Source organism: Pyrgilauda ruficollis, unplaced genomic scaffold, assembly GCF_017590135.1.
Source record: "Pyrgilauda ruficollis isolate IOZ18807 unplaced genomic scaffold, ASM1759013v1 scaffold66, whole genome shotgun sequence".
NCBI classification, from domain to species: domain Eukaryota; kingdom Metazoa; phylum Chordata; class Aves; order Passeriformes; family Passeridae; genus Pyrgilauda; species Pyrgilauda ruficollis.
In genome coordinates this window covers 3,794,870-3,816,384 of record NW_024528377.1, presented here as the reverse complement: position 1 = coordinate 3,816,384, position 21,515 = coordinate 3,794,870, and positions in this window count along the sequence as shown.

Here is a 21,515-nt window from a genome sequence, read left to right as displayed (position 1 = left end):
TGTTTTTACAATGGATGGTAATAAAAGCTTGGATATTTCCCTGTTTGATTAAGAAAGAAACACATATACCCAGTCCTGGGACCTGAGCATGTTACTACAATGAAGACGCTTGGAAATTACTTTCCATTTTAAGAATTACTAATAAAAGAATTCTTTGCATTATGGGTCAAATTTCTATCTGTGTATTCAGGCTTGACTCCCTTGATTTGATTGCTCTATACATTTCAGAAATCATTGTAGCTTTGAACAAGATTTGCTTTCAATAAGACATTATTCACGGCTGCCCAAGAATTAGGCTTTGAGAGATTTGTACTAATATTTTCTATTATGTTGGTCAACAGGGTGGCATTCTCTAAGTTCTACTTTGATATTCAGATTCAAATATTCACAACAAAAATATGAATGTCTCATGATTGCAGCTGTGCAAATAGCAAGGGATTACACCAACTTTGAAGTTGGATTCTGCTCTTATTATTCATTTCCCTGTGAACAGTAATGGCAGAAATGTGGGGAACTTGCTAAAACTGACAGACAATAATGCATATTCACATCTGAAGTATTTACCATGGTGCATAGATCCTATGCAACAGTGCATGTATGAAACCAGCCCTGCCCTAGAGCAGGACAGCTGCCTGCCACTAATATATATTTAATAAATTGAAATGGACAAATGGGTACCACTACATCAATGCACTTTTTAACTGCTTAAAGCAGTCAGAGCTTCATTCAGCACAGGAAGAGTACAGGGATCTCTCTGAATCCTTCAGAAGAAGAGTTCCCTGCATTATTCTGTGGTATCAATGTAGTGGAAGAAAATTAAATGTAAACATTTGCTGTAAGCAGCAAAAAAAAAAAAAAAAAGTCTAGCATTCAGCAATTTAGGTCATGATCCCTCAATCAGAAGGAAATAAGTTGTGGGTTTTGGTTTTTTTTTTTAAATCTGGTGTTTGTGAACATTGCCAAAACATGAGAGTGGCTGGATAATTGAAGGGGGGAAAAAAGTAAATGTATCCTAATTGAATTCTAATTAAATTACCTGAGCTACTACTTACCTTTTCCTAAAACGAAACAAAAAAAATGAGCATTTTCTTGATTCAGTTACTCATTCAACAAATGCACCACATAGATGATTAAATATTGGGGAAGAAAATGACCCCATCAGCTTGAAAAATTCATTCAGAAATAATACTTTAGGTGTAATGGCAGTCCACAGGCAAGAATTTGTCAACAGATAATATTTGCTGGGCAATTTTGAATAGGAAATACAGTCTTAAAATTGATGTAATTTACAAGCAAGCTATGAACAAAGAAGAATTAAATCCACTTAATTAATATATTAATAACAAAAATATTTCTGCCCTCCTCAAGCCAGCCAAAATTTAGCTCAAAAAGAAAACCACATTATACCACATTTACTTAAAGGATTATGAACCACAGAATAACTTTTCAGCAAACTGGAACAAAGTCTGAAGCAGAGTAAAAAAGCATGAGGCCTCAATATAGTGCAATACTTCACAGTGAGCATTTCAGCAGCTGTATCAATAAAAGCACCATCCTAGTGAAGGGAGTGAAAGAGAATTCCAAGAACTAAGACAATTCCATATTGTTAAAGTGAAAACCAATTTAGCATGAACTACTGAGGAAGGAAGTTTTCTTAAAAATACCCCACGCCACAAACTTCTTTGTGAACACCAAAGCAATGTGAAATGTAATGTCACAAGTAAAGGTCTAAAACATGGATTTCAACTCTGTCCAGGAACAGACAAGGGCAAAATATGACTCCAAGTTAAGCAATTTTCTCTATTCAGAAAGCCACTTTCTCTTAATGGAAAAATAATTGGGTTAAAAGTAGAAAATAAAAGCACTGCATATATATGCATACATAAGAATAAGTATATTTATATTTTAATATGAGGAAACTCATTATTCATTATACACTGCACAACATTTGAGTTTCTCTCTAAGCTGTTCTCCATATATGCTTTACCTTCCAAGATCTTCAGCAGTAATGCTCCGCTTCCCAACACGAGGCATCATCACACACCTTATAAAATGTAGAACATTTATAAGGTCCTGTGAACACAAACAGCAGAAGGTGACACTTCAAAATTGGAGTCTAATGAATCAGAGCTAAAATTCTTCTGAAGACTTTGTGGAACTAATCTTTCTCAGCTGAAATTCACAAATTTTGCCCCCAAAGAAATAAGGAATTTTTGATTCTAGATAAGTCTGTCAAGTGTTTTTGCATCTCTTTTTGTATTTAGCTATTTAAACACAGGATCGTTGCAAAGTCAAAGGTGAAAGCTAGTTTGACTACTACCACTCCAGATCCTTATAAGAAATTTTATATGGGCTGTGAAGTCATGAAAAATGTCTTTTTGCAGAAATGTTTTCAAAAATGTATGGTGTAAATTTTGAACATAAATAGAGGTAACAAATAGTTCAGGAGGAATGGCAATGTGGATAAAAATTATTCCTTTGAGCTTCTTTTCAACTGCATGGAGAATTTCTAATACAGTTAATTCTTCTTGAGTCCTGCAAGCCCAAACACAACCATGAGGTTCTAATAAAAAGTAATGTCTAAAAGTAGAAAAAAAAAGTACAAATCCAAAATGTGAAACCACCCATATAAGTAAAGATGAAAATTGGAAAATCTTAGAAGAAATGAGAGTTAAAATGGATAGCGCAGAAATAATTTGCCTATTACCCTAAACAAAACACTATAGCAAAAACATGATTTTAAATGTATCACTTTAAGCAATTTGTAAGTCATCTAACATTTACATATTCTAACCTAGAATTCCAGCATCACTTAAGACGTCACATACCTCATCATTTTTACATTTTCCATTTAGATCCCTGAATAGCTCAAAAAATAATAAAAGTATTGTGGTTTCCAGTTCATTCAGCCCAAGAGAACGCCAGGCTCCAACACTCAGTCAGGAAAATTTATATCTGCCACTCACATGCCAGGCTGCAAGCAGCAAAGAGCTGCTCGTGCTATAAGAGCTTTAACGTTGCTGTTCCTTTAACTTGCCTTTTGCCAAAAGGTTTAATTTTCATGCAAAAAAGCGTGAACTGCACATCTCGAGCATGCAGCACTGCAGCAGCATGAACTTTGAGTAATCTGAGTGGCAGGGCAGTCCCCTGGTGCAGGGATTAGAGAGCTCTGCCCTGTGGTGGGTTGTACGCAACGATCGCGACGGCGGCCGCGCAATCCCCGAAAGACGAGCGCTGTAAAAATCATAAAAATCACCACTCTCAGCAACTGGCACCAGTGCTGACACACTTGGCAGAGAGGCCAAAGATTCAATTGACCTAAAGACTAAAAACTGCTTTTTTTTCCAGTGGAAATGCTCCCTTTAGATCAGGGCTGAGATACATTTAGCGTGGCAATGGTTCTCTGTGACACAAAGCTCTTCCCTATAAAAATAAAAAACAGCAGCAAAAGCTGGCTTAAGAAATGAATGTCACTAAGCCTGATTCTTTATTCATCCCATTCATTATTCCAAGACACACACAACAGAGATATTTGTGCACATGTTTAAATACAAACTGACTGAAAATTAACATAGCTAATTTTGACCCAAATGAGAACTGCGTATTTGATTTCCTTCTAAACACAAACAAAGCACCTGAGTATATTGACAGCATGCAAGAGCCATCCTGTTCTCAGCCATGCCACCTTAACTCTGGAGAAACCCCACAGATGTTAATGGAATGGTATTGGATTTGTAATGGAGTGAGAACAGAATATTACCCAGCATATTTTTTTTTTTAGTATATTTTATTTTAAGCAAAACATAGAGAAGAAATCTTCCTTTGCTCTCCTGGTATCAATCAATGACCATTGCTCTGTTAATGTATCACAATAAAATATCTCAACGGTGCATTGAGCTGGTTGACTGTAATATATCAGCAGATCAATGGCTTGCAAAAAGCGAATGGTCAAATGCAAGACAACTTCTTCAATTAGATAATTGTCAAAGATTTCACACACTGAATTCATAATGACTTAAAAGAAATGAGTCAACAGTGTTAACTGACTAACTGGAAATCTCACAGGGTTTTTCAAACTGTTATCCTTCCTTCTTGTTCCTCCTTTATTAAAAACAAAGATAATATCTATTTAATAAATTTAAGGATGTTTGTATTCAGATCTGGATCCTGCAGCTTGGGCTTCTACTTGCTGTTAAGAGACTTCTCTCTACTGAAAAAACAAAACAGAACAAAAGAAACCAAGAGAGAAAGTAGCAACACTGGGAACTGGAGGTCTGCAGCACACATCCTCAGTGAAGGAAGTTTTCAGCCTTTTTGTAAGTCCTGGGCTCCTTTCAGGATCAACTCATTTCCAGAATAATCCTGCGTCACCATAAAGGGAGCCAGGTCACTGCAGCATCAAGTCTTTCTAACTACTTTTTCCTTTGTCTAAAATATCTTTCAGCCCTATAATTACACTTACACGTGGACCTGATGGTATTTACAGAGGAGACATGTACATATTTCTTTGTATGCAAGTGGACATCTGAACACACAAAACAAGAAGCTGTCCTGCTAACACGTGTGATTTCTTCCTCCTCCCAAAAATTTAAATCCTTCTTGTGGGTGAAACTGATTATATGAAAAAAAAAAAACAACAACTTTTCAATTTTGAAATCCAGAGCTAAAAGCTTTGCTCTGCCTGCAGTTCTACTGCATAGAATTTTTTATTCATACATCCCTCTTTTTCATTGACATCATATATTTCTGTAATGGTGCATAATTAAGCATTGACAAATCTAAATCAATAAAAATCTTCATTGGTTGGAGTGGCATCAGCACTTAGAAGTTCTGCCTATAGAGAAGCCCTGGGGTCTCAAAGATCAGATTATATATTTCAAGATATTGACATTTCTGATTTGTTCCAATCTCAGAATATAATAAAGATAACCTCTCTGCTTTGCTTTGGTTTTGTGTTGGGTCTTTTTATCTCATAGAGAAGAGAGAAGAATAAACAAAAACCCAAAGCAAAAAACAAAAAAAAGCATTTAATCTAAACAGTTAGAACAATTGAGTGCAATCTTCCCAAGTGATAGACATTTTTAGAATGAGATCTCCATGTAGCAGAAGGGTGAGGTGATGAGTTATCAAAGATCTAACAAAAGTGGAGAGCTGGGCTTTCCCATGTGCTGTGATTCACCAACTGGAGCTGTCCAGACAGCTGTACTTTCCTGACAGTGAATGGAGAGTGCCACAAAAAATGCTCCATGATCTTACAGGGTTTTCTTTCCAACCTAAATTATTTAATGATTCTATGAATCTGTATTGTGCTTTCTTTTAAGCAAATTGAATCTATCTGCAGTAAAGTTCATTTTTTTTATCCAAACTTGTGCTTGAAGCACAAAAGCAAACAATAATCCCTAGTGCCAAAGTATTGCAGACTTCATCTAATTATCCAAAGCTCAAAGATATCTTAATTGAGGTTTGATTTTTTTCTTTTAATGGTTACATATGCTGCAACAAAACCCAAGCAATGCATGTTAGAAAATTACTTTTCTCTTCAACATGACATTTCTGTTTCTGCTCAAAACAAGAAATTGCAAAACATGCATAAAAATACTAAGCATAACAAACAAAAATATTTTCCCATTACTCAAAACAGATTACAAACCAGAAAATATCAAAGACCTAAGACGATCTAATTGAGCACAGGTGTATTATAAGGTCAGAAAATTGAAAGTTAAAATTGTCCATGCAATTTTAATCAGTCTCTTCCATTTGTTTACTTTAGGATATGCTCTATTATTATCACCAACTATAATAGTATAATGTAATAACTGAACATTAATAATTCGCATTTTTCAATGCTGAGTAATCTCAAAAGAATTTCCAAATAATTAATTCATCTTTACATCATACTTGTAAATAGAAATGAAACACTGTCTTACCATTCTACATGGAACAAACTAATGGAGTTCTTATAGAAAGTTAACACTGGGACTATTTTCTGCTTCTCAAATTCTGCTTAGTGAAACTCAGACTACAAGTAATTCCAAATTAATGCAATATAAAATATGGTGACAATCTTAGAATTGCATGTGTCGGATCTGGTACGATCCAGAAGTGCATGAAAAGAATTTATAATACACTGCTTGTCAGACAACACAGCCTATCTCACAGAAGTGCTAAGAAAACTTGTATGTTATTACCATTCAGTATCTGACAAATAGTAGATGATTCCTTAATGACTCCTGAAGGCTTCAGATCTTTAGTCACAACAAAGTCAAAGGGAAGTAAGGTTGTCATCAAAGTCATAGACAGTCTTAAATAACTTGTGGACTGCCAGCAGATCCTGGGGTTCCCTCAAGCAAGCAAGTTTAGTTTGCTAAGACATGTTAACAAAATGCAACATCCCAAGCAATTGTCTCTCATGGACAGCAACAGAAACATTAACCACGACAACTATAGACTTCCAAAAGCTTGAGTTTCTAACACCAATTCCTTCCTGATATTTAAATAAATAAGGTCTTGAATATATAATTGTTTGGTTTTAAAGGCATGTACCTACAGAAGAATGTTTCAGTTATACAGTGTAAGGGTCCCTCAGCTTTCTGCTCTTTGGGGGATGTGAGGGGTGAGACAAATCCCCTAGGGCAGCAGCTGTGCAAAGCACACAGTGAATATTCCAGATGTGGAGGGCACGTGTCAGGATCCACCTGCCCTGCTCCAGGGGCACTGTGCACTCCCACAGGGATCCACAACATCCCAGCACAAGGAGAAACACTGCTGTGCCACAAGGACACTCACCACCACAGAGGCACGAGGTGCTTTCTGCAGCGTGGTGCTGTGCCAAAACCATCAACACCTTCCCTTGTTTCTGATGTTTCCACTCAGGCAGTGACTGGTTTGTGTCAGAGTGCGCTGCTCAGGATGTGCCACGAGGTCTGAACATCACCTTCGCCTCTATCTGTAGGATTAAAACAAAAAACAAACCAACAAAATAAAGAAAAACCCCAAACAATTATATTTTTTTGCAGCGTTACGAGACAACTAGGCCAAATTGTACTGTATTTAAGCAATGTGCTCTACCATTTCTGACAGTTACTCCAGCATGACTGAGAGTAGAAATCAGGTTATTATTGTAGCCTTTGACAGAAAACGTTGTTAAAGCGATGTTGTCTTCAGAGTCTTTCATGAAATCTGTAAACACGTTTAACATTTCTTTGAATGGGAAATATGGCACGTCAATCTATATTGACTCAGTGAAAAGAAAAGCCCAATATATTAAGCTTAAATCCTTCAGGCATTTATTTTCTCTAATGATTAACTTTACAATATAATTTCATCCTTTCACAAATCAATCGCATTAATGATAAGAACTCAAAATGAATGTTTACACTGCATTTGTCTTCTGGTTTAATTCTTCTGGACATTGCTTAACTGAGTAGAATTCAGTATGGGGAAAAACATAGCATAGGCACTGTTGCTAAATTAAGACCACAAATTTAATAATCAGAAGGAGTTACCCAGTCTTTAATTCAAGTCCTCTAGTCTTTCATTCAAGTCCTTTAGGGACTTGAATTAACATCCATCCCACTGAATAAGAACACCATCTTTTCTGAAATAGGAAGATTAGTAAAAAGCATGCCATGGTTATGCTTTGTGGAGATAAACCCTTGGCCTATAATCTACAGTGTTTATAGCACACACAATGATGTTATTAGGTCTTTCAGAGCACCCCCTTATGGACCATGTGTAAAATGGACCAGGAAAATATAAGATAATATCTGTGGGGAATTTAGGACTCAGAAAGAAGTCAAAACTGTTTCTGTGTGGCTGCTCTTTCTCTGTGCTAAGTCCTTCTTTCTAGAGTTAATTTCTAGAGTTCAATCTGTATGCGGGCAGCGAAGTGGCCTCTCCAAATCTGAATGTCATTGTGGCTTTGACCTTAATCCCTAAACTAAAGGATGAAAGCACAATGATTGAAACACTATTCTGGCTTTACCATTTGTTACTATAAAGCACATATTAGCATACTATAGCTATTTGTAGATAATTTTTAAAGCAAATGAGAAAAAATATTTAAGAAAGTAGAAGCAATACCCTATGATACATACGAATTTTCATATGAGAAAGAAGAGAATGAATGAGAAACAGAAATACAAAAATGAATAGTTTGTAGAATCCAACAGTTTAGAAAATATTCAAAAATCCAGTAAGACACACAACTCCATTACTGTGAATATGGCAGTCAGGTTTTGATGCTAACTACTTGGTCTGATATCCATTAACCTTAATATAGAGATAATCAAATGTTAAAAAAGTTTTACATGCTGGCATCTAAACATTCTTGTGCAACAAAGTCAAGCTTTAATAAGCTACTGCTAAAAATCAGCCAGAACTGCAGGATCATAACAGGTCTTAGGTTTTGAAATCTTCCTCCTATCAATTGGTTTCTAACTAGATACCCCTTGGTTTACTGCCAGAAATATTCTCTGACTCTTCAAAAACATAGCTAGCTCCCAAACTCAAAGGTCCCAGCCTCTCAACCCCATCCCAGCCACACTGAACAAAGAATATGTGTAAATGCAAAAAAAAAAAAAAACAAAAAAAAAAAAACCCAAACCAAAAAAAAAAAAACAAAAAAAAAAAAAAAAAACAAATCAGGAGTGTGAATTCTCAGAAAAACAGAATTACTATTTTCCACTCAGTTTTTAAGGTATGACATTTAGGGAGCCTTAGAAACAGCCATATTTGATGAGGGATTTCCAGCTGCATGGGTTGATCAAGGTACTGAGGGGGACAATCACATGGGCTCTGTGTCTTGCTTGCTCACTGGATCTTTCATGGAAACCCCTTCTAAGCCTGTAACTCTGAAAGGGAGCTTGGATGTACCTTGCTCAGAATATTTAAAGTTTATATTCTGGAGAAATTAATGCTACTGATCACAAAATCACTGGCAGTAATTTATATGCGTGTATTATTTGTCCAACACTTGTGCAGTGCCAACAAATCCATTGGAAAAAGCCCACAACAGATTTGAAAGGATGAAGAGCTACTTTTGCTAAGTAGCTGCTGGTTCATTTGGTCTAACTGAGTTGGTCCTTGTTGAAAAAGGTCCAAAAATTAATGAAGCTGCTCCACATGATGTCCCCCAAGTTCTCTTGTATGGGACACACTAACACTTCACACAGTTTTCCTGCTGCTTCACTGATACAGGGCCAGACTCTGGGCTAGGTGTGTCTCTGGATGTCTTCTCAGTGATCGCAGTGATTTAAGTGAAGGTTAGAACTGAAAACCAATTTGCACTCAGTTTTACTTGAAAATGAACAACAAAAAAACCAACACAGTAGTTGGGGAAAAAAAAACCCAACCAAACAAACAACAACAACAAAAAAACCAACATACAAAAAACCCCAACAAATACTCAAAGCCAAACTGCAATAAAATACCCAACCAAAAAAAAAAAAATTAAAAACAAAAAACCCCAACCAAAACCAACCTACTTACATACAGAGCTGAGAGGGTTCAGAGCCAGGGCAGTCACACAGCTGGGGAAGGGCTGGCCAGAGTAGTTTTGTTCCCAGAGTGGTTGGACTGTTCCTCCAACACAGTGAATAAAATCTTCAAAGGAGCATCTAGTCATGTCAGTCCTCATGTAAAGAACTTGATACTGCCAGCATTCCCTTATTTCAGCAAATAACAGGAATCTATATCTTTCAAATAGATAGTGAGATAAGGCATGCCTTTTTAATCCCCACTGTAGGAAGACTTTAATCAATAAAACCTCCAGTTTTGATCTACAGCCAGCCAGCCCATATATCAGGGTACACCTTGCCTGCAAAAAAGCCATGCTAAGCCTCTGTTTGAGGGTCAGTCTTATTGTTTAACTTACCAAAATTTTAGGACTGCTTTCATGGCATATTTAATATCCAGTAAGAATCCGAATTCAAGGCTCAATGGCAACATTCCAAAGATCTCTGAACAAGGGTGGGGTGTTTGTTTTGTCCTATAATGAAACTTTAATTCAGATTTTCTTAGCAGCTAACTTACATGAATAGTCATGGGAAGCATGCTAGTATCCAGGCAGCTGTCAGTAAATTCTCATTTCAGTAACAACACACAGAAATATTTCCACACCTATTTTATAGATCTTTAACAAGAAGTGCGTGTCACCATACACCAGATTCAATGTGAATGAAAGGTAAAAAAGAAAACAGCCATATTTCACATCTGAAAAGGCATTTCTGCTGCCAGATGCTCTTGACAGGCACCAAGACCTTGGTGTAACAAAGCACAATTGCTGAAATATGAAGGTACACCAAATTTGCTCAGAAATAAAGTGCACATGTGTAGCAAAAAGGTATGGGACAGCAGGACTGTAGTCAATTCCCCCATCACCCACAGTCTTTTTATCAGGACTTGCAGCAAAGGTCTCTAGCTCACAGTGACACTGCTGTGATGGCAGGATGTCAAGTAAGACTTGGTGGCTCCTGATAGGAAATACAGATCAGATGCTCACCAAATCATGTTGTGAGTTTCAAAATGTTGGTGAAACTTGCCACGTAGGTACCCAAAAATAATCAGCCACATTTCCATAAACCAGCCTTCTGCCCCACAGAAATACTAACCTTGCAAACCTGAAAAAAAAAAAAAAAAGTTATTTTTTCTTCTATGTGTCCAAGAAAGTAGTCCCAGAGAGCTTGTACATTTTAATTGTTCATAGCTTTCTTAAACCTATTTTCTTAAATTTGTCTTCTATGCAGGTCTCAGCTTGCCTTGCAAAACAAACAGAATTTGAAGAAAATGTTCTCAATACTTAAAGCTGCAGATTGAAATTCAGCACAGAGCTAGAGGGAAGCAGACTAGGAACAGCCAGCCAAAATTGCCAAAAAACCCAAGAATTTATGAGGGTCTGTAAACAGCAAAAAATAATAGATGCAGATTTTCTGGCTTTAATTATATTGGATGCTAACAGACTGAATATATAGAGATAATTTATATTGTAAACAGCATTTGAGATTACAGAAATTGAATTTAATTTTGCAAAAAATAGTAGTAAAGAATTCTCACTAGATTTATTGTGTGCAAAGGTTCCCTCCTTCCCTCTGTAGCCACATGAACAGAGGAATGGCCATCTGCACACAGACTTTACCTGGAAAAGGTCCCTGGGACACCCTGAAGTAAATTCAGAACCTTTAACCCTGGGCCTTTGCCCTTCCAGCTGAAAAGAACCATTCTAACACCAATGAGTAGAATTAAAGTTTACATCCTGTGTTTTTAAGGTTTCCAGCTACTGGAGGAGAGCATGGTTACTGATGCCTGAGTAGCAAAACTTTTTATTTGAACAAGGGCAGTATTCAGGCTCTGTAGATGATGCATCCCAGAAGTTCTGAAACTTGTCCAGTGCATATGTATTTATCTACTAAAATGCATAAATTCCCAGGGCTGCCCAAAGTAACCTATATCACACAGCAACATTATAGATCACATTAGGACAGGAAATGAAGAATAGCTCTTCCAATTAATGCCACATAAGGAAATTCATTACATAAGATGTAATTACTTAAGCTGGAATTTGTCCAGAAGCTGGAGTTCAGCCAAAAGAGTAGTTTAACATTAAAATGATAAATAAAATAAAAATTATTAAAAAAAAAGAAGAAAAAAAAAAAAAGTAACAAATCCTAATAGTATCCAAACCAGAGAAGAATTCCTTATTTTTTGATTATATGTTATCCTATCAATACAGGGCAACTGTGATACCCAAAATGAGTGTTCTCTGGGACCCCTAGTTAGAAAAAAGGGGGCAGGGAAAGAAAATGATTAACTCTTTTCTGAGGTGCATTTATTCATGATAATCTCCTAGTTAAACATACGACACTTGTGATTTTTATTACAGATTTGGAAAAATTATCTACCTTTGGCAAAATTTCAGATGACTTTATAAATGATTAATTGAACTCAGAATAAAAGTAGAGAACTGATAGTTTAAATGGGCACAATTGTGCACGTTTATATGTGCACCAGTTTGAATGTTCTGCTTGTACACATGCAAATGAAAATACCATCATCAGTTGTGAAAATCACCATCAACACTTCCAGAATTTCCCAAGGATTTTCTCAGCTCTCCTCAGGAAGGCTCCCATTAAAATCCTCGTGAATATCTACGCTCCCAAGTACACTAAAAAATAAATCTAGTTAGTTAATGTGAGAGCAGCAGAGCTAATCAAGACTGTTTCCCAAATCCCCACTCAATATATCCGAGTCTTCCTCTACACTACTTCCAGCCTCCCTCTACTCCTTCATTCTTGTTCAAAATGAGGACAGAGCACAGCACCCCGCTCCTGGATTTCCTAATTACTGAACAGGGAAGAGGCAGCACTAGAGCTATATTTATGCTGCTTGGCCAGCCAGCACATGTCTGCTCCCAGAAAGAAAATAACACGAGCTCACCACACACTCTTCCTTGCAGCAGGAGCCTTAATTTGCATCACCTTTTCCTCTTTGCTGGTAGCCAGTTTCCACGAAATTGGTAGAGCTCCCACAGTAAACTTTGGTTGGAATTAATTAAAAGATTCCAAAGTTATTTGGAGCAGGCCGCCAGACAAACAGCGTGACAGCATAACTTGTGTTTCCTTAAGAAGGCAAGCTAAAAAAGGAAACTATTAATAATTATTATTTCCGTATACCATGAGGCCCAAGTTCTTGACTAAGGCCTACAAACACTACTGTGATACTTAGAATAAACAGAAAATTTGCCTAACAGAAGGAACAACAGTAGTTGAAATGATAACACAGCTTGCATTAATTAACAACAGAGCTCACTATTCACAGAGGAAGTTGCCATAAGTACACAGACCTGGAGCCAAATTTTTGCTAGAGCTGAGCTCCCATTTGCTGAGGACACTAAGACAAGACAGACATCTTCAGAAATACCAAAAAGTCAGCAATCTCTATTTAGGTATCAGCAGAAATACTGGGAGCTTTAAAAAAAAAACAACAAAACCAGAGAGAGAATAGTCTCCTACTGTTCAATGCAGCTGGGAGCAAGGATATCCCAGCAGGAGCTCTGGGCTTTTCAGCTTTTGGGGTGGGAGAGCAATGGCCTCAGATTGCCTCTTCCAAGCTTGACTGTCTGAAAGGCAAATAATAGCTGTGGTAATAAACCCAGAATTACTGAATAATTTATTCAGAGTAGAAACAAACAAATAAAAAAATGTTGGGGCTTCGTACTAGCATGGGAAAGTTGTATTTTAAAGATTCTTAAGATACTGGTTCTTTCTTAGAAGACACTTAAACAGCATTAGAAATCAGTGATGGAATATGTAGAAGGGATCTAAATTGTGGAATGGAAAGTCCTTAGAAGATCAGTCAAAGGCAGAGTGGAAGAACACTTAAAAATTTATGCGTACAATTTAACAATACCTGTACTAGTAAAGTCAACTGAAGCTAAATTTTTCAACAGTAGAACACAGAAATCCCTTGAGATTTAAGAAAATACTGCCATAATTTAGGAGGGGGGACAGAATAAGTCCAAAATCAAAACAAAACAAACAAAAGCCTCTAAACAGCCCAAAATGTGTCTTCAAACTTCTGATATAATACTGTTTTCCTCACATAGCAAAACGTCCTCTTTGTGGGCCTCAAGCCTCCAGAACACAGGCTTGAAAAGCAATCTTTAGGATTAAATAATTGAAATTATTTAGAATGAAACAATTTGCAATTGTCCAGGTGTTCTGCACAGCAGGCTGTGAGTTGATTTCACCAGATCCATCCAGCAGGCCTTCGTTTTACTGCAAACTTAAAATTAGACAAGTCAGCAATAGCCTCAGGAGCAAATTGCAAAATATTCCCATCAAGTGCTGCTTAATTCGCATTTGTGTGGTAAATAGTCATGTTTCACCTCCTTATTTATGGTTCTGCACTTATTTGTCTTTTAAATAGGAAAACAAATTAATAGATTTTCCTGTCTCTCAAACCACCTTGCTCTAGAAGTAGTCAACTTATTTTGCAGAGTTAATCATCAACTCCACAATTTATTTTGAGTGTATAGAGAGGACATTGTATAATTTGCTGTACATCTCCACAACCTCAGTACACCAGAGATATGGGTGTGCATAATGTCTTAGCAAATAGACCTAAAACATCCCAAAACTATGTCACAAAATTTCAAAAATATATATTTTACGAGCTTATGATGGAGTAAGTATAAGTGAATACATTTGTCCTACAAAAGAGGCTTCACACCCATTGATCTTGGCTTCAAGAAGGGCTGAAAATATTCATCACAACACTAAAAAGCTGGTAGAAACCAAGCTAGATAGTGGTGCTGGCATGGATCACAGTAAGGTCCTTTGCTAGGGATCCATTGCACAATTAATTATTTCTTCGGGTGTGCAAGTGTTTTAAAAAAGCACTGGGCATCTTGCTATTAATTAAATATGCATCCAGTTATATTGAATGCAGGCAGCCCTTTCTTCCCCAAAAGAGCCAGATTTTTCCAGTAAATCACATTGTCTCATCTCTCCCATCCCTTGCTGCCTTCGTTTTGCTATCACTCTCAAAACAGTGAATTTCAAAGCACTGAAAATCTGCCTCTGTCAGATCACTCCCGTGCCAGACTGACTGAAATACTCCTGGCTGAAACATCACAAGGATATAGCCCTAAAAACTACCCTCACCTTAAGTTAGATTTGCTTTAGGTAATTTAGTCTTTTACAGGGAAGCATTCATCTCTGAAATCTGATGCAGAAGTTGAATGGTAACTGATGTGAATTGTAGTAAGTCCCAAACTGAGCTGGGCCAGAGATCTCAGTAAGAGGGAATAAAGTTGCTAAAATAACAAACTTTTTATCTACTTCTTTCCATATGCTGCTCTGACACATCTTCACCATGTGTAAACGGAGCCACAATTATATGAATTGACCATTATTGGAAAAAGATCAACAGCCAAAGTCACAAACACCAGCCTTGTGTTATATGCAAGTAAAAAGGCTGTAACAAAGTCAAAAAATCCAGGACATGTGAAGGAAGCAGAGTCTTGGAGATGACTTGGCAAAACCATCTCTAGTAGTTTAATCAAAAAGGGAAGATTTAACACTACCTGTGGCACGGCAGATCGTTAAAGCCAAACGATGATCTCTCCAGAAAAGGAGAGCTGTAAAGCTGAAGGCTGTAAAGATGAAGGCTTGCCAACCTCCTTAACGATAACCTTGTCCAATAATAGATTTGATTTCTTTTTCACAACTTTTTGACGATCAAGAGAGAATTACGTTTAAAACAGAGGTGTTAGGTCATCACTTTTCTACCACCACTCGTGCCCTAACAAGCCACGCAGGCCAGAAGTCGTGCAGTAACATTAAATGTTTTATAATGAAAATCTATTTTATCGCAGGCTAAAGTAAATGGAGGGTTTCATTGTACAATTTGAAGAGAATACAGCTTAGCAGTTCAAAGGAGAGAGGGAAGAAGAAAAGTGGGGAGAGAACCCCACACACACAGGCAGCACAAGAGGGGGTGATTTGGTCACTCTGAGGAGACTCAGAAGGGTCACAAAGCAGAAACTGGGAGAGACAAGAACACTGAACATTTCTTATCCTGACAAGAAGGAAACAGCAGAGCAAGTTTCATTTTGAACCCTGTAATGACCTTCTACCACAGGTGCTCAAAACCCAAGTCTTTTTCATGTTTTTATGAATGTTTTGAACAATGGGATGGAGATGAGTTTCATCAGACTGACCAGAGCAGTGGTACTGCTTTGTCTGAGAGATTCCAAAATTTACAAATTTCTATCCCAAATTTCTTAGTGGCATACAGAGCAAACATGGAAACATTTGACAGTATATTTAAATGAGATTTCCCTTTAATGAGAACATCAATGTTAGCTTAATGACTTTAAAGCACAGTCATCCTCAGTTAGAGCTATGTATGAGCTATGTAGAGCTCAGTTAGACTGTATGACATAGAACACATGGAGCTTTAAAAAAATAAAAAGACTTTATACAACATTTCTAACAGAAATGTTGGTTTAGGCCACTCTTGTCAAAAGTAACATCTTGAGGGGATGAAGTCATCTGTGTGATGAGTGATAAAAAATACAGCTTTAAGTAAAATACCTCATCTCCAGAAAGGGCAGAGACCCTTCTCATCAGGCTAGGCTCTGAAGGCTGGCAGAAGAGAGGGAGGGAACATGGAAATTTGGGTCAGTGAGAGCTCCTGGCCATGCAGCACTCGGGCTTGCCACAGAGCTGTGTCTGCTCCACATCAAAGATGTCATCAGTCTCTGAACCATCAACTGCCTGTCCTGCCTGGCCTCTGAGCTTTTGCTTTCCTACCCTGAAGTGATTTCAAGGGGGCATGGCTGTGTGAGAGATACCATCCCTTAGATGAGCTGGAAACATATGGCACTGACCACATGTGGTCATTAGAAAGTCCCGTGCCAATTTTTGCAAGGCTAACAATATTAGCCCCAGTATCCTGGCCAAATTCCAATATAGGTAATTATATTCTGGATAATGACATACAGGCTAGTTTTTATAAGGTTTAATATACATTGTGGAAAGTGGCTTGCACCTAAGGGCTCTGAGTTAAACTCATTGCACAGTCAGCTGGGATAAAATTAGAGAAGAAACTACCCAAGCATGTCAAATGTTTAAGCTTTAAAACCCTGTGCAGACTGAAACAAAAGAGGAAGGGATCCAGGGGTGCTTTAGCATAATCAAGCTGGCTCATGCCGCTGAAGACACAGCTGGGATCCAGAGCTCACTGCTGCGAGGAAATTTGTAACACTATCCCCACCCCACCTTCAGCAGTGGGTGTGCATGCATGTTAAATTACCAGGTTAGGAGAGAAGATGGAGCAGTAGGATGCAAAATGTTGTTTGCTGGGGTTTTTTTCTTGATTCTCCCCAGGTAAAATAGAGCCAAATAGGTCTTATAAAAAAGCCCCACAGTTGAAACACTCACACCTGTTGCAGATCTGCCCTGTGACCCCAGCTCAAAATAGAGAAGTTAGTTAGAAGTTAGAATAGAAGGAAGTGCTACTCTCCTTCTAACTTGTATTTGTCTCATCTTGCCCTGTTTGAAGGCACCAACACCAGCACAAGACCCAGCTGTAACCACACCCTGGCAAGACATCCACCAGGTTCTGCTGGTGGAAACCTCTGAGGCTGATGTCCAGCCCCAGAATAATTTGGATGGCAGGATGTGTCCCTCCAGCATGACATTAAAATCCAAAAAGAGAATTTGGAGCATGCCTCCCGCACCTCAGCTGGCTCAGGAGGCACCCACGTGCAAGGGCTTACTGGCCTCAGCTAAATTTGTTGACAGGACCTAGAATTTTGGATGACACAGAGCCAGAGATGGAGCACAAGCAGACATGCCAGACCTAAGGGCTGAGAGCACAATGGGTAATAACAATTTTTTTAAAACATTTTACACATCGCACAAGCACGGAAAGCACCTCACACTCCATATATTTCATACCATGCAGAACACAAGAAAAAAACTCAAAACTCTCTTACTCAAAATCACAGCTGAACAAAAGCTAAGGAGGAAGTTTTTCACTGTGAGAGTGGTGAGGCACTGGAACAGGTTGCCCAAAGAAGCTGTGGATGTCACATGCCTGGAAATGCATGGTCAAGACCAGGCTGGATATGGATTTGAGCAACCTGGTCTAGTGGAAGCTGCCCCTGTCCATGAAAAGGGGGTTGGAACTAGGTGGTTTGTAAAGTCCTTTCCCACTGAAAGCATTGTGTAATTGTATGATTCTTCAAAACCAGCTTAAGACTTGGAGCTTTACCTTTGGCTAGCAGAATATCCCGAGCAATGGCACTGCAGAACAAGCAGCCATCTTTTAGTCTTGAAATAAAGTTCGGTTTAAGATGTGATTTGTTCTTCCCAATGTTATGAGCAGGCCTGGTCTTTTTTTGGTGTTATCATTGGGATCCTAAACTTTAATCCATGTATTTCATGTGCTGGTGCAAGCACCATGTACTTGTAGGCACACCACCTCATTTCAAGATGCTCTGCACCTTTCCTGGGCTTGAATTCCAGGCTGTCAAAGGCAGGAGACAGGCTCTCACCCCCACTCTCCTCATGCAGAGAACACTGTTTCATCTCCTCAATTCCTTTCTTCATTAAAACACATTCAAACATAATTAGTGTAACATTAAAAATGGAGGAAATTTTGTAATTGCCAGTTGTTCTGTAGCCATGGTTACATCTGAGATTTATACCAGGCGACGCTGGCCTGAGCACGCACAGGCAGTTAGCAGGAACAGCAGTAGGATAATGTTTGTGTGCACGTGCAGGTGTGCCGAGATAAAAAAAAAAAAAAAAAGATGGGGGAGGAATGGGGAGGGCAGGGGAGAGAGAGGCCGAGGGAGAGAAAGGAGGGAGGGTGGGGAGGAGAGAGACGGGGAATATTCGGTGACATTTAAGGTGCTAATATCTGGAAGTCAACCTTTAATTTGACAGCTTTTAGTGCTAGTTAATTTCACTCATCCAGACGAGGTGTAGGAAATTTGCAGCACCTTTAAATTATCACGTTTTTCCAGGCTGCCTGAGGCCTATGTGGAATACCTGAGCCATACTTTCTGCCCCCCTCCCCGGCTCCCCCTCCATCCCCCTCTCTCTCTCCTCCCTCCCCCCCCACCATTTTCAGGTCAGTTGAAGTAAAACTTTCATTCCCTTTCTCAGACAATTAATCTTTAGCTAATTGAAGCAGGAATGCTGCAGGATGGGTTTCACTGGGGCCTGTAAATCTCATTTAGCAAAGTGAATTCCAGGCACATGCTGCACCTAATGATGTGACAGGTGGGCTGCACCACAAGACAGCAGCCGCCGAAAAGTTGATTCTCATTAGACCCTCGGAGTCCTGCAGTCAGTTTTCTGATGGCTGAAGAACACTAATCGCATCTGTTTGCTGCTGGGTGGGGTGGGTAGCGGGGGGAGAGGCAGCAATGAGAGGTGGGGGGGCCCTTCCTCTCTTTCATGAGTTAATATCCTTGACTCCTGCCCAAAAAACCAGCAGGCCTGCCTCCCACCATGAGCTCAGCCTCCATTCTGCTGACTCCTACAGGGTGCACCCTTTTTCTAATTAACTGGAATGGCTATGGAAAGCAAAGGAGGCCTTGTGTTGGGTGAACCAATTATTTTGAAGGGTATTAAGTCATCAGATTTACTTTTATCTTGATTGCATTGTGGAAATCGTGCATAATTAATGGTGGGAGCTTATTAGGAAAATGATTAGGCAAATTACACAGGTGTCGGATGCATTTTTTATGATAAATTTGCTAGAACAATCCTGCAATTCCATCTGTTCAGCTCATATCAGAATGTCACTCTGGAAGAAATTAATGGTGCAGAGTCGCACAAAGTTACTGGAGGCCTTGGATGCAGATTTATGTTTTAAAAAAAGATACAGTTAAAATTACCCAGCAATTTCCTAATAAATACTTGATGTTACAGTTCAATAAATTACTTATTTAATCTTAAAAGAAAATGATAGTCAGCTGGAAAGTAAAAAGTGGAGAAAGCATCAACCTCATTTTGTCAGGTTGCCGTGTATGTAAATAAAAAATAATCGTAAGATGTAATAATTCTCTGCTGTGGGATGCTGACTAGAAACAAGCTGTCAGTGTCCAAGTACCTCTGCTAGGTGTATTTTTTCCACAGATATTAAAGCTTGCCTTGTGAATCCTGTGCTGGTTCTGAAGTGGCAGAGCCAGTTCCCTTTTCTGTGATTTCGGAGGTCACGTCCTAGGAGTTGGAGAGGAGGCCAAATGCTGTGCTCAGGTCTTTGCTTCCTTCACTCTGCATTTCCTGCCAACAGCAGAGGACGAAAACCATGAAACCAAAACCATTGAATGCAGTGTCTCTCAGAGTGAGTCAGTAAATCAGTGCATAGGGGTTTTTTTGTGTGTGTATGTGAAAGATTGTCTGTGTGTGCATTTGTAGGTCTAGAATAGCAAAGGTCAGATATTCTACCCTGGAGGTGCTTAGAAACCTGCAGCTATGGGTTACCTATTATGCATCAAATAAATAAGCTCATATTCCATAGAAGCAGCATATTTTTTACTAGCTAGCATAATGCCATTTCTCAAAAAATTACAAGTAAGGAGGCAGAAGTGACTAGGTGTATGAGGAGAGCATGACAAAGACAAGCATGACAAGGTTTGATCAATGCTGAGCAGTTTTGCAGTCAAACATGACTTTTAGGTGTATATTTTCCATAATCTGACTGGTTCATTGCCATCAGTACTACTTTTTAAAGAGATTGACTAGGCAAATATAAAGTGGCTGTTGTCTACTCCAGAAACAGCTTTGAGGAAGGCACAGCCACAGATGATGAGTCTGCCTCACCTTAGATAAAACCTTCCAAGCCACCCTCCCAGCCCCTGGATACAGTCCACAAGATCTGTGGGCTAAGGGTAGCACAGAACGTGGTGTCTTGTCCCAAAATCAGGATAGGGTTGCTCTCAGGGCTGGAGTTACCCTGTCAGGATTACTCAAACATCACAACAGACCTCATTTCTGTGGCTATTGACATGACTCTGAAGCCACCTTAAACACCTTGAATATCTTCAAAATCACCAAGCAGGCTTGTCCCTTTTCATAGATCCCTCCCCTGTGGTCCCCCAAGGACTGATTATCCTGCCCAAACTCCACAGCACTGTGGCTCTACAATTTCATTCCTCTCTCCTATTCCTCAGTGTCCCAAGAGCTTATTCATTGCCACAGGGCCCCTGAAAAGAAGACTTACTGGCAATGCAGAATATTTTTTTCACGTGGGGATTTCTGTTATTTTCAGGATGTTGAGGTTGTGATAATGTTATCAGAATGGAAGAAAGCATCTCTCTTTTGGTGCTCTGAAAAGCTAGTAAAGATCACTAAGTTCTTAAAAAGATGCTAGGAACTGTTGAGCTAAAGAGCAACCCTTAGGAAAAGTGCATTATTTCGCTCCCTAATATCCAAGTCTTGTTAAATACCAACAATATAAATACCAATCTCTGTGACTTTTGCATTTCATTAATCCTTCCCTGCAGAATGAAGCTGCTGATACTACACACTACCATCTGCACTTGTGGTGAAGGCAAAGAGAATGAATTCCAAACAGCCTCTGTCTGCAAGAGGGGCCATGGCAGCAAGACCTTGTGGGAGTTTTGTGTCCAATATAAATAATCCTTGTCTCATCTGAAAACCTTGCTTCTCCTTCAGACTCTTTGCTGAGCAGATTCTTTGAAATCTGCTTTCATATATCTCAATTGTAATAATTGTTTTCAGAAAAATTGCAGGGGCATAGAAGCAAGTATGGTGAGCTGCTGTGTCCCTGAGTTAGTTTATTACTACTTGCTAATTAAGATTATTGATAATTCTTGTGTTCATTCCATGGAGGCTATTGGAACAATACAGAATAATGCTGTAAAACACAGCAGGTGACCCTAATCCAGTTAATGAAATATTAGAGAAAATTTAAGATAAATTTGAAGAAGTTACAGTGACTATGCTCCTACATTTTAAGGGATGTCTTGTATC